Here is a 14362-nt window from a genome sequence, read left to right as displayed (position 1 = left end):
CCTGGAGATAGAAAACCTAGGAAAGAGATCAGGAGTCATAGATGCAAGCATCACCAAAAGAATACAAGAGATAGAAGAGAGAATCTCAGATTCAGAAGATACCATAGAAAACACTGACACAACAGTCAAAGAAAATACAAAAAGTTCCTAACCCAAAGCATCCAGAAAATCCAGGACACAACGAGAAGACCAAACCTAAGGATAATAGGTATAGAAGAGAGTGAAGATTCCCAACTTAAAGGGTCAGTAAATATCTTCAACAAAATTATAGAAGGAAACTTCCCTAACCTAAAGAAAGAGATGCCCATGAACATAGAAGAAGCCTACAGAACTCCAAATAGACTGAAAAGAAATTCCTCCCATGACTTAATAATCAAAACACCAAATGCACTAAACAAAAAATATTAAAAGCAGTAAGGGAAAAAGGTCAAGTAACATATAAATGCAAACCTGTCACAATTACACCAGACTTCTCAGCAGAGACTATCAAAGCTAGAAGATCCTGGGCAGATCTCATACAGACCCTAAGAGAACATAAATGCCAACCCAGGTTATTATACCCAACAAAACTCTCAATTACCATAGACGGAGAAAACAAGATTTTCCATGACAAAACCAAATTTACACAATATCTTTATACAAATCCAGCCCTACAAAGAGTAAATAGATGGAAAACACTAACACAAGGAGGGAAACTACACCTTAGAAAAAAAAAGCAAGAAAGTAATCTTTTAACAAACCCAAAAGAAGATAGCCACACAAACATAACTCCGCCTCTAACAACAAAAATAACAGGAAGTAACAATCACTTTTCCTTAATATCTCTTATCATCAATCGACTCAATTCCCCAATAAAAAGAAATAGACTAACAGACTGGATATATAAACAGGACCCAGTATTTTGCTGCCTACAGGAAGCACACATCAATGACAAGGTAGACAGACACTACCTCAGAGTAAAAAGTTAGAAAACAATTTTCCAAGCAAATGGTCTCAAGAAACAAGCTGGAGTAGCCATTTTAATATGGAATAAAATCAACTTTTAACCAAAAGTTAACAAAAAAGATAAGGAAGGACACTTCATACTGGTCAAAGGAAAAATCTACCAAGATGAACTCTCAATTCTGAACATCTAAATGCAAGGGCACCCACATTCATAAAAGAAACTTTACTAAAGCTCAAAGCACACATCACACCCCATAGAATAATAGTGGGAGACTTCAACAGGACACTCTCAGCAATGGACAGATCATGGAAACAGAAACTAAACAGAGACATAGTGAAACTAACCAAATGGATGAATCAAATGGATCTAACAGATATCTATACAACATTTCATGCCAAAGCAAAAGAATATACCTTCTTCTCAGCACCTCATGGTACCTTCTCCAAAATTGACCATATAATCGGTCACAAAACAGGCCTTAACAGATACAAGAAGATTGAAATAATCCCATGCACCCTATCAGACAGATTACCACAGCCTAAGGCTGGCCTTCAATAACAACAAAAACAACGGAAGGCACACATACACATGGAAGCTGAACAAAGCTCTACTCAATGATAACTTGGTCAAGGAAGAAATAAAGAAAAAAAAATTAAAGGCTTTTTAGAATTTAATGAAAATGAAGACACATCATACCAAAACTTATGAGACACAATAAAAGCAGTGGTAAGAGGAAAACTCACAGCTTTAAGTGCCTCCAAAAAGAAGCTGGAGAGAGCATACACTAGCAGCTTGACAGCACACCTGAAAGCTCTAGAACAAAAAGAAGCAAATACACCCAAGAGGAGTAGATCACAGGAAATAATCAAATCAGGACTGAAATCAACCAACTAGAAACAAAAAGAACTATACAAAGAATCAACAAAACCAGGAGCTGGTTCTTTGAGAAAATCAACAAGATAGCTAAACCTTTGGCCAGACTAACCAGAGGACACAAAGAGAGTATCCAAATTAATAGAATCAGAAATGAAAAGGGAGACATAACAACGAAATATATCCTAAAATAACTATTCTGTTTGTTGAATATTAACAGTTGAAAATATTAAAATCATGTTCAACAAATATTATGGAAATATTATTTATATCATGGAAATATTAATAATAAAAATTATCACTGTGCTTGAAATTAGCATTTTCTTGATGTTTAACTTCAAAGAGTTTTTGCTATTTTTGAAATTTTTAAAATATACTAACTGATAAAATATTTTCTCTTCCAGAAACACTGATAATCTTATTTATATAAACTTATACTTAGACAATGTACACAGATATATAATGCATTTTAAATACTCTCTCACTATGTCATGTGGTATCATATAAGGGCTTTTGAATATATTTCTTAATGATTCATTTTTAATATTTATGCTCTTTTACTATGCTTAATTTCCAAAGAATATTTTGTATGTTTTAAAACAATTTAGTATTCAACATTAGATATAGGTTTCTCAGTTATGAATAGTATGAAATGTTCATTAATGATATTTTTATGGTATGAAAGGATATGTATATGAGTTGAACAAATTTTTATGTATTATTTGATTCTCAAAGTACTCAATATCACTAGTATGTTTGATGTATAAGATGCATTTAAATAATAAAAAAATTAGGAAAAAAAAGTAAAAAAAAAGGAGAGGGTGGGATCAGAAGAACACAAACCCAGCAACAAGACAGGGCTGACACAGAGAAGACTCCAATTTCTCGGAAATCTGTCTTATGTGACTGTAACATGTTAGCGATCATCACAACTTTCAGCAAACCATAACTTTACTTTTTAAGATGTGTGTGTGTGTGTGTGTGTGTGTGTGTGTGTGTACCAGGGCCAAGAAGTAGGAGTGGGTGGGTAGGGGAGGTGNNNTTTTCAAGACAGGGTTTCTCACTTTGTAGGCCAGGCTGGCCTTGAACTCAGAAATCCACCTGCCTCTGCCTCCTGAGTGCTGGGATTAAAGGCATATGCCACCATGCCAGGCCTCAAACCTTTTCTTAGTGAGATGAGACATACACGTCTACTCTCCTGGGATAGGCAAACCACAACAGTTAGATTCAAAGTACAAATACTATCAACAATCAACTTACTGAACCAGTGAGTTTTATTGGGGTTACTTCAGGAGTGGAGATGATTCAAAGACAGCTGCATCACCAAGGCCTGTCCCAGCAGGGATGACAGTCACAAAAGTTAAGAAACCAGGCACAGCATACAACATAGCCTGTGGCAAAGCCTGAAGGCAATTCGACCGGTTGGAGACTATCCTTTCCAGGTGCCTGGGTTAGTTGAAACTTCTTCCAGCAAGCAAAACTGGTTTCTGCTTCTCCAGGGATGGTCTGGTCTCAGAGTTTCCCAGGCAATTGGTCCTGGTCTCAATGTCTTCTTTGTAACTTGTCTTGTTTGGAGAGAACTTTTTTCCTTTTTTCCTTTTTAAAATTGCTTTCTCTGGCAGAAAGGAGCCTAGAGAATCTGGTCAGTTTCAGGGACTTCCAGCTTGTATTTTTGAGTTGTTTTCTGTCCTGTTCAAGGACCTTCCCTACAGGATACAATGTTTCAATTTTGGAGGAACTTGTTACACAGCACTCCACCCTTTCCTCTGTTTCTTACTCTCTTCCAACCCCCTCTTTGGCAAAGCCAGGGAGTGACTATAGATACCCACCTATGACAATCAGGCTAGTGTGACACTGAAATAGCCACTTGTTTCCAAGAGCTTTACCAGTGCTCATGAGTTACAACTGACAATGATGATCTATGAGCTCTAAACACACTTGTTTAGAGGGCTGTTTGACAGAAACATCGCATCCATCTAGTAAAACCATAGAAGTTGCTTCCCCATTGGGACCGATGACCTCTTCAGGCACAGATTTTCATCTGGCTTACAGTTCAAGACATGACCTCCTTCTTGTAAAGTGGTCATTAAATTCAATCAAAAGGCTATGGGTCACAACCATATTAGCAGAGCCATTGTTGTGCAAGCAGACGCATCCTGGCTGGTATGTTAGTATTTTAGTGTACAGGGTTCATAGCTGAGCAGGAGTGTTGGTTACAGTTCTCCACCAGCAGCCTACATGACCCTGTCTGAAACTATAAAATCCAGTCAACAAGGTGGGAGTTTCTGGTTCCCTCAATTTCTCCATTTCCTACAGTCAAAGCATGCCTACGTAGTGCCTTCCTTCAGCAATAGGGTCATACTATCCAGTCCTGGCATACAACCAACAGCAGCATCAATAACCTTTATGATTTGTGGGGCCTCAGGGGCTTCTCTGGCCTACAACACACAGGGAAGTAGCTCACCTGTGGCACTGGGGTTTTAATTCAACAACCTAATGGCTCTTGGGAGTATCCTTTTCTACCCATGTGGGGTACCTTTGGGGTTGTTTTTTCCTTTGCATCCCAGTAGGATTGTAAGGAAGTACTATTTACATCTGTATGTCTCTCTGATGACTTTCTAAATCTGCAAAAATACTCAGGGGGTAGCATTAAGTCATCTATAAAATAAAACCTTTTCTGGGGGATGGGCAGGACAAGGCAACATCCTAAATCACTGTCCCATAATAAATAGTGGAGATACACAGATAAGCCTGGTGAAACACTCCTGAGAAAGCCTGCTGCTGTCTGTCCTCACCAAGTGGCCGGTGATCCCAGAAGTTCACAACTAATAGGATTCTAAAGCCAAACACAATCAAGGGCTGATACAGCAAGGAAAGGGTCCATCTATTTATACCAATTACTTCCTCCGCAGATCAAGACTGGGTACAGAGCATGGTAAGGATGTGCTACTTTAATTAGCTCCCTGTGACCCTCAGTCATTCTCTGGGCACGGTAGTCTGGAGCTCTTCCATGGATGTCCCCTCCAGGTCTCCATTCCTCATGAGCTGAGTAGTCCTGACAGAACTTGTTCAATTCAATTCAGAGCCAAAGGTCAATGTGGCCCTGCTCACCCCTGCTGCACCTGATGGTTGCTGGGGACAGAGTGGTCCTGAGTTGGCACAGTGGCTGTAGAATTATTGTCTCTCCATCCACCATACCTAGCTGCTGGTTGAGTTCCTGGCTGGAACTATCTCCTCCTCTAGCATACCCTTTTGCTAGAGGGAAATGTACCCTCCTAGGAGACATGGGGGTGGATGTATTATCACCTATCCTTGGGACAGGCTTAACAATCTATCATAGGTGTCTTCTGTGAACTGATCCTCGGGCTTTAAAGTCTCCTTAGCACACAGTGAAGGGACTCTAGTCAGCCAGAGCACTGCAAACATGGTTCTGGCAGGCCTTACCCTTCTCCCTCATTTCTTGTTAAAAAATGTTAGAGTCCATTCCTAAAGCTAGCCACCAAGGTCTATTCCCTTATTTGGCCACTCCCTTCTGAGGGTGACTGCCACGGTCCAGCTATCAAAGTATTGAAGGCCTTCTTCAGTTCACCTAATTAACATGCCCAATTAAAATTAAACATCTCATCCTAACATGGGGTTTCCCATTTTTACTTTCATAAACTGCCATTTTCCCATGGGCCATGTCTGTCTTTTCTCTATCCAGAGGCAATTCTTTGCCCTTTGGGACAAATATCCCTCCCCCCTCTCCTTTATTCCCTTCCCCTTCTCCCTCATCCTCTGTCTGTCTTTGTTCCTTATTTCCTGCTCTCTGTCTCTCTGGAGCAAATGCATCTCGTTTGTACTCAGAACTTGGTCTTGGGGTCTTGAGGGTATCTTGAGAGGACTTCAAGGTTCCCTACGTAGAGCTTGGATTTCTATTCCCCTCCACACACACACCTCAGATACTCCAGCTCAAAACAAATCTTGGCACATTTGAATTCAGTAACCCAGGCAGACCTCTTTCTCTGCTTTACCATTTTCTCATCTCTTCTAGGTTGTAGTCTCATTTTACAGACACTCTTCACATGCTGGTCTAAGTCACTGAGATCTGCCAAAGCCTTTCAGCTTTGTGAGGATCTTACCTCACTGAAAGTTCCAGCAAGGCCACTAAAGTTCCTTGAGGTCCCTGCTGGATCAAACTTCTCTTTAACTCCCCTGTGAACTTAGTTCTGTCTGGCCAGTGAACTGGGATTCAAACATAGCCCCAATGAACTGGGGTTCAAACACAGCTCTTCTTATTTCTAGTTCCCTCAGTAGCATCTTCCCCTCTCCTATGGCCTATCAGCCACCTACTGTTTGTGGCAACCTCAGATGGAGATAGCTAAGTGTTCTGAATGGCCTCGGTATACAGATATATGGCTTTGGTATAGAGAAGTCAGTCCTGTACGTCAGTGCTGTCTTAGGTTACAGCCTTTGCTGTAAGGAGGCTGGGGAGTTTCATTACTGAATTTTTCTGCTTCCATAGCAGTCTGACTGATCTCATCCACTCCTATGTCTCACTTCCTCACAAGCCATGCTGTGACAAGCATGTTCATTGCTCACTTAAATGTCATTCCTAATTTCACAAGTTCAAATGCTGAGTTTTTTCTGATCACGATAGCTTTTTTTGTACTGGACCCTTGCAAAGCCCCACCACCACTTCCACCTGCACATTTGGATCAAAAACTTCCCTTCTTTCCTATTAAAGCTCCAACTTGAGGGTCATCTCCTGCTGCTTTTACCACATCTCCCTCATCCTCTCTTTAATCTAATTCCCTTGCCAGATCAGAGGCTAACACGGAGGAGGCTGCTATACCTTCCTTTCGTTTTGCAATTGCTTCTCTACACAAACAAATTCTTGCTCCTTTACACAAACCAGTTCCTGCTTGGCCAGCATCACAGCCTCATGAGCATTTCTAACTCCACCCAACAGTGACTGGGCAACCTCTTCCACTGTCTGCCAACAATCTCAACTTTGGTACCCATTCTCAAAGACTGTGAAATATCATCTAGCCTTTTACTGTTTTCAGGGCATCTCCATATTCATGTGATGTCCCCACGCCCATCAAGCAGCCATGCCAATCCATGACATAGTCAAAGAATGGCATGCTGAGATTCCTCCGGTAGACACTCCTAATCCTGATGTCTCAGCCTTAGTTGCATGTTTCCCTTCCCATAGCCAGAACTGGCACAAAGGCATATTAACACACACCGCTCAGGGAAGGAACACTGACTCAGAATTTCCTCCATGAACGCTCCCCTCGGGCTATTCTGCAATAAGTCCAGTTGCGTGCCTTGCTAGCCATAGCCAGGATCACATACACACTCATTCCTCCCCAAACTCGTCTTTGGATCTGTTGAGATCCTGTTTGCATACCAATTATGTTATATGACCAAACTTGTCCTGAGGAGACAGTGGTATGTATTGTATTTGGATCCCAGGGCTATGGAGACAGAGATGAGTAAATCTATCTGATCTTGCTGCCACCCAGGCAACTGAGATGACCAACAGGCCAGGGAGAAACTTTGTCTCATAAAAATGAGGATAGTGCTCAAAGAACAACCCCCAACATTGTCCTCTGGTCTCCACGTGCACACCAGATTATGAATTAGCAAAATTGGCAGCACCATAAAATGAGCACACACCTTTGGAAAAAGGGCACTGATAGATTTTCTCATTGAAGAACTTCCACAAGCCTTGATCACATACAGAATTAAGTGCAGTAATTGAAGTATATCTACATAGTGGTACCATATGTACTTCAAGAGCTTAAATACTGGTAAGAGCTAATAAAATATGGAAACCAAAGGAAAGGTGCTGGCTTCTAGAGTGTACTTGGATGGTGTGTCAGCTAAAGTCCTTTGCAATTTTAGCAGCTGCAGCCTTGGGTTCACTGAAGTGTATTTAAAAGCAAGTGCAGATTATGCTTGCTGTAACTCATTCCAAGTACGTTTTTGTTTTTATGAGTTCCCTCATTTGCTTCCCAAATTTCACACAGCTTTGTTTCTGTAAAAAAAAAAATAATAAAATAAAGTAAGAAAAATAAGAAAAGAAAGAAAGGCAGAGAAAAGAGAAGAAAATAAAAAAGAAAAGAAAAGAAAAGAAAGAAAAGAAAAGAAAAGAAAAGAAAAGAAAAGAAGAGAAGAGAAGAGAAGAGAAGAGAAGAGAAGAGAAGAGAAGAGAAGAGAAGAGAAGAGAAGAGAAGAGAAGAGAAGAGAAAAGAAAAGTGTCTCCAGAAAACAGAGTCGTTGTGACTACCTGACCGCACAGTGCCTAGACATTTAGAACTTGGTTTCAGGAGGAATTCGGAAGAGTTTGACCCCAGAAAGCTATATGAGCTTCTGAAACATTGTATGGTGAGTTCAGAAGGTCAGAATGCTGAGCAACATCCAGAAAGCAAAGGCCACCATTCACGCTGTTTCAGAGGGGAGTGAGGACTCAATCACACACGTGCCTAGAGGATACTTGGGTTGTATTTTGGCAGAGATTCTGACTCTATTCTGCCCATGTCCTGAAATTTTAAGTCGAAATTCAGAAATGGGGTAAATTGTTGGCCAGTGGGAAAGCCAAGCACGTCTGCTGCCCACTGTGTTTGCTGGGCTTTAGAATGAGAACTCGGTATCTTCTTCTATCACTCTCTCTCTACCTTATTGATTGCCTTGACACCAGGTTTCTTATTCAACCAGAGACTCACTGTTTTGTCTGGTAGGCTGGCTGTTCAGTGAGCTCCAGGATTGTTTTTGTGGACCCATCAGTGCTGGGACCACAGGCATTCATAGCCATGGATAGCTTTTTATACAGGTGCCCAGGATTCAAACTCAGGGCATATGTTTGTGTCTAGTGCTCTTGCCCACCGAACTGTCTCACTAGATCCCTTAAGAAGACTTCTGCATGATTTTTTTTGCTTGCTTGCTATTGTACTATGGCATTCAGTGTTGCACGTGATGGACATCTCTCTGCTGCATCTCTAACTGGGGTGCCCCTAGGTTTCATCTCCAATAGGATTATACCCTATGGCTTGAAGTGTCAGTATTTTCCTGTTTAGCACACTGTCACTTGCACTGGCTAAACCAGTGATGCTCCACGCATCTGAAATCAGTCTGTAATGTGTTATTTCTTTTACATTTCTCTTCATCTTTTTGACACAGACATTATTTATTCCCTAATTTTAGTGTTTGTAGGGGAGCAGCAATAAACACATGGGTTTATTCTGTTGTATTTCAAAGATAATGGTGTCAGGCCAACATTTAATCATTAAGAAGGTTGTCAGACTAGGGCAATAAAAAATATCGGGTACTGCAGAATGATAGTGTCTTGTGACAAATTTCCATGAAGTTAGTGGATTCCACACAGTACACATTTAGGCTATTGTGGAACTGGAGGTCAGAAGTGTCCTGACAGTGTCCCTGGGCTGGTGGGAGAATCCTTCCGGATGCCCTCTTCATTTCTAATTGTGATCTGTACCCCTTGACTAGTAAGCCCGCTCTCTGTCCTCAGCACTTCTTAAAGTCTCACACTTCTCCACTGAGTCTTCTTGCTTTTCCGTCTCCTGAAGATTTTGTTGACTGAATTCAGCTTGTCTGGAAATCTAGGATAAAATTTCCTTTATAAAGAATTTTAGCTGGCCAGGTATCAAGTGCACACCTGCCACCCAGCCCTAGGGAGGCTGCGGCAGAAGTACTGGCATGTGTCTGAAGCATGAATGGGCAGCATAATGAGTTCCAGTCCCCTCTGGGCTACTGGATGAGAGCATAACAGATGAATATAGAGGAGGACCTGGAGAATGGAGAGAAGCAGGATCAGGAAGAGGAGGAGGGAGAGAAGGAACAATAGGAGGGAGAGGAGGACCAGGAGAAGGGAGAGGAGGAGGATCAGGAAGAGAGCGAAGAGGAGGATCAACAAGAAGAGAAGGATCATGAGGAGAAATAGGAGGTGAAGAAAGAAGAGGAAAGAGAAGGTGGTGTCAGAGAGGGTCCCCACCTGACACTGAATCCCCTGTACTCTAACTGTAAGCCTTTTAGAACTTTGAGGAATGACTTTATCTTGCCCATAAGCCACAAAATATACGGGGATTTGTATATCATCCCGAAGAAAGTATGACCTCATGATAAACATGCTCGACCAGGGAGATACCTGGCCCGTCTTACTGCTTTCACTGTCCAGCTCCATCCTGACCGCACACTGGATTCTCATCAGTGTCTAGGAAGAGATGAAACCATAGGAAAGGAAGAATTCTCATGTTTAAAATACATATGGCTTGCCATGCAGAGGGAATGGAGTACTTTCTTAATAGAATACTACAGTAATTGAGACTCCAATATAAATATATACACATCACAAAGAGCACTACTTTCTTTTTTTTAATTAGATATTTTCTTTATATACATTTCAAATGCTATCCGGAAAGTTCCCTATACCCTCCCTCCATCCTGCTCCCCTACCCACCCACTCCCACTTCTTGGCCCTGGAATTCTCCTGTAGTGGAGCATATAAAGTTTGCAATACCAAGGGGCCTCTCTTCCCAGTGATGGCCAACTAGGCCATCTTCTGCTACATATGCAGCTAGAGATATGAGCTCTGGGGGTACTGGTTAGTTCATATTGTTGTTCCACCTATAGGGTAGAGCACTACTTTCTAAAGAGCCAGACAACATATAATATATTTATACAGAGAATGATTTAGTCTTTACTTAGTGATTCAAAAGGCAATCTAAGCTCCCAGAAGCCCTGGGTCTTTCCATTCTTGATACAGTGAATATAGACAAAGCAGACTTCTTCATCTGCTGGCACTATTTGGAGGAACATATTACTAAATTAATTGAATAATAAAAGTTCTTATATTAAAATTATTTATTACAATCCTATAAGGGTGTGGTGGCACATGTCTTTAATTCCATCATTCAGAGGGCAGGGGTAGCTGGATCTCTGAGTTCAAAGTCAACCTTGTTTATATAGAGTATCCTAGGACAACCAGTGCTATTTAGTAAGATCTTGTCTCAAAAAATAAAACACAAAAAGCAAAAATTGTTATTATTTCATGTGCTCTTGTGATTTCTCTCATCTCCATCAGCATCAGTAAATGTCTTTTGTGAAAGGCTCGATAGTGAATAAGGCCAGCCTCCTGGGCATCCCTGCAACATGCAAATCTTCATTCCACACTGCTACACAGCTGCAGACAAAACATAAACAGATAATACCTAATTTCCATAATGAGCAGGAGACCGAATTTGACCCAAGCCTAGAATTATCTGACCCATATTTATTAAAATTTTTTATTTCTAATGTTGGTGTTTAATTCTAGGAAAGCTAAAAGGAAATTCTGAGTATCTCTCTAAAGTAGATGAGATGACCACCAAGTATAGTTTAAATGTTTAAATGTCTCTTCTGTCTTTTGTTCTTCAAAACACATTATCTTCATTCTAGCTCTCCATGGTATTTGTGAGGCAGGGTCTCTCATTGATCCTGGAGTTTGTTTATTTGCCTAGACTGGTTGGCCAGCCAGCCCAGTGTTCCCCCTGTTGCCACTCTGTCATTTGGGGATTACAGACATATTATTGCTCTTCACACAGATGATCCAGGGACCAATTTATTATCTGTACACTTGTGTAGTTACCTTAGAGGCCATCTCTGAAGCCCCTTGTCTCTATTTCTACTCTCTCTGTCACTAGCCTGCATTTTTTCATTAATTCAGCTGTACTCTCCTTGTGGTATTAGATAGGAGGTCTCTACTTTTATGGTCTGTTCTTGGTTCTACTTGCTTTCTCTTTCGTAACACAAGGTTGAACACCTCTTAGCTCAGGAGCAAGCTACTCCTGACAGGCTCAAACCAAAGCTCTGTGTCAAAGTCTCCAATCACCTGGACCTACTCTGCTTTATCAGACATCATTACCCACTTCAGGCATTGTATTCCAGCTGTCGGATATAGCGCATACCTTGCTTTAGCCTCATGCTTTCCATTCTTTCCCATCCATATTTTATTGTGTTGTGTGCTTACGTGTTAGTCTAGAATCACAATGGCCATCATCACCATCTCCTCCATTGAATTAACCCTACTTCACATGCCCAATCGCTTAGATATCATCTTAAACATAGAAAAGATAGGTCAGTCTCATTACTTTATTTTTCTTACTAAGACTAGGTCTCATGTAGCCCAAGCTGCTCTTGAGCTTGCTAAATAGCTGAGATGACCCTGAACTCCGGATCTTCCTGCTTCTACCTCTTGCACACTCAGATTACAGGTGCACACCATACATACACCACTACCCCACAACCCCAGCTTTCTGTGCTACTGGTAATTGAACCCATCTCCAGCTTGCTTTTTTGGCAAGTGCTCTACCAGTTGAGCTCCATGCCTAGCCCTGAGCGTTTCCATCATAAAGAGAGTTCTGTTCAAATGCCCTAGCATCTTTGGCTCCCATTGCCTCACCTTCTTTGTCTAGCACCAGCACTTCTTCCTTGGTTTTGCTCATCTCTTGGTGCTGGTGTTTTTCCCTTCCAAGCTGGAACAGAGAGTTTACAATATGTCACGCCCTGCCCACCCTGCTGTTTTTTTTATTGCCTTAGTTCTTTTATTTCTTTAGGAACAGTTCATCCCAACCCATGTATACTTAGGTTTATAAAAGGGACTTTGTGACAGGCCTCATTAGAATATCCTCTCAAGCTTAGTGAATGTGAAAACATTTCCATAGCTAAGAGTGATGTGTCTGCCACACAAATGTACCAGCTGGAATTAGCATAAAATCGAACACAGAAACTGTTTGTGGCAACGATGCTTCAGAAAACCTAATGATGAATCACATTGATCTCCATCAATTGTGACTGGATTTCATCAGCCAGGGAGGCACCCTACTGCACAGAGGAAGACGGATGTGAGTACCACACTGCTCTGGCTTAGAATTTTGTTTACATCCATTACTGATGAGGCTTAGTGGAGCTACTGCATTTCTCAGAGCTAGGTAGAAATTGCTATCTCTGCCTGCATTAGATGGAACTCTTTGATAGCAAGTGGCAGAAATAGAAATCAAAGTAGCTTTTCCAGAAAAAAAAAAAGGTACTAATGGGCTCATAAGACTAAAAACATCCAGTGCCTTAGGTGTGACTGGATCCAGGGATGCAGAGAATGAAGTTACATGGAGGTTCCAGTTTCCAGTTGAGCTGCAATCTTACCTTTCCCAAAAGGAGACATTGAGACTTCACTCAGCAACAAAGCAAGCGGTCAAGAGCTTACACTGAGCAAGCAAGAGAGTCAGAGCATCCTTTTTACCAAGAAAGCATCCTGATGCAACCACTGCACCACTGCAGCAGCCTGAGGCTTGTGTCTCTCCTCTCCTGGTTGGTTACTCTCCATCCCTTGCATCCTGTCCAAGTTAGGCACTTTTAGAAACAGAGTGCTTTTCTTCGAAACCCGGTGCACTCAAGAGTTCTGTGTGTTTCAAGTACATACATAAGATGCAAGAACATGTATGGGGACTTAGATACCAGGTGGCAGGTTTGTTGGGGGCTGGAGGCAAAGAGTAGCAGCATTCCACATGTTCCACTGGCTCCATTGAAGCAGTCTGAGCTCACCTAAGTAGAGGAGGTTACTACATGTTGTTTGTTTGTTGTTGTTGTTGTTGCTATTGTTGTTATTGTTTAGTTGGTTGGTTTTGTTTCCTTTTACAACATTTCAAGACACTTAAGCTGTCCCAATGGAGGAAACCATCAGTAACTATCTTTATGCCTTATTTTAGAGATGGTTTTGGTCAGTCCCTCCTAACGATAGACCAGCAATCTTTACAGGCAAGCCATTGAACCGTCGTGGGAAGGTCACCTATAGTTAAAGACTCAAGATCTCTTTGCAACTCCGGACTCCAGAGAGAGGTCATGTGAAGTCACACTTTTTAAGACTCTTTTGGCCAGGAGGACCGTTGTGACAATTAAGAAATGGAGTGTTCAGAGCAAGGTGGTGAAGAAAGGAGAGTTAGGTGGTACGGCCATTTCTTCTGCCTTCCGTGTCTGTGGCCCTCGCAGAACTTCCAGCAGTGACATGTTGGGCCAGAGTATCCAGAGGTTCACCACCTCCGTGGTCTGTCACAGCCACTATGAGGAGGGTCCGGGGAAGAATTTGCCATTTTCAGTGGAAAACAAGTGGTGGTTCCTGACTATGATGATCGTGTATTTGGATCTGGATTTGCCGCACCTTTCTTTATAGTAAGACACCAGTTACTTTAAAAATGAGGATATTTAATTCATCCCTTTAACAGAATGAAGAAAGTTTAAGAGATGATCTGAAAATTGGATTAAACTCTTGAACTATATACTAGAAAAATTGTAAATAAACTAGTGGCATAAAAAAGAAAAGAAATGGAGTGTTCAGACAAGCAGAGTGAAGGACAACCTGAAGGAGCTCCACAGACCCTCTTCGCTGTATGGATGATGATGGATTGATGTGGAATGGAGGTGTCATATTTCTCCTCAGTATGAGTATTGGTGTGCTGAGCCATCCAGAGCGGAGGCAGCCATTGTATTCCATTAGACCATGCCTGC

The 14362-nt window shown here is 41.5% G+C and overlaps 1 pseudogene; it reads left to right on the top strand.

Annotated features, from left to right (window-relative positions):
• The first annotated feature begins 13851 nt into the window (after positions 1–13851).
• On the top strand, positions 13852–14047 carry LOC110304103 (annotated as a pseudogene).
• The last annotated feature ends 315 nt before the right edge of the window (positions 14048–14362 follow it).

Source organism: Mus caroli, chromosome 10 (genome assembly GCF_900094665.2).
Source record: "Mus caroli chromosome 10, CAROLI_EIJ_v1.1, whole genome shotgun sequence".
Classification (NCBI taxonomy): Eukaryota; Metazoa; Chordata; class Mammalia; order Rodentia; family Muridae; genus Mus; species Mus caroli.
Note: the sequence above shows the minus strand (reverse complement) of the source record. Positions and strands in the feature narration are given on the sequence as shown.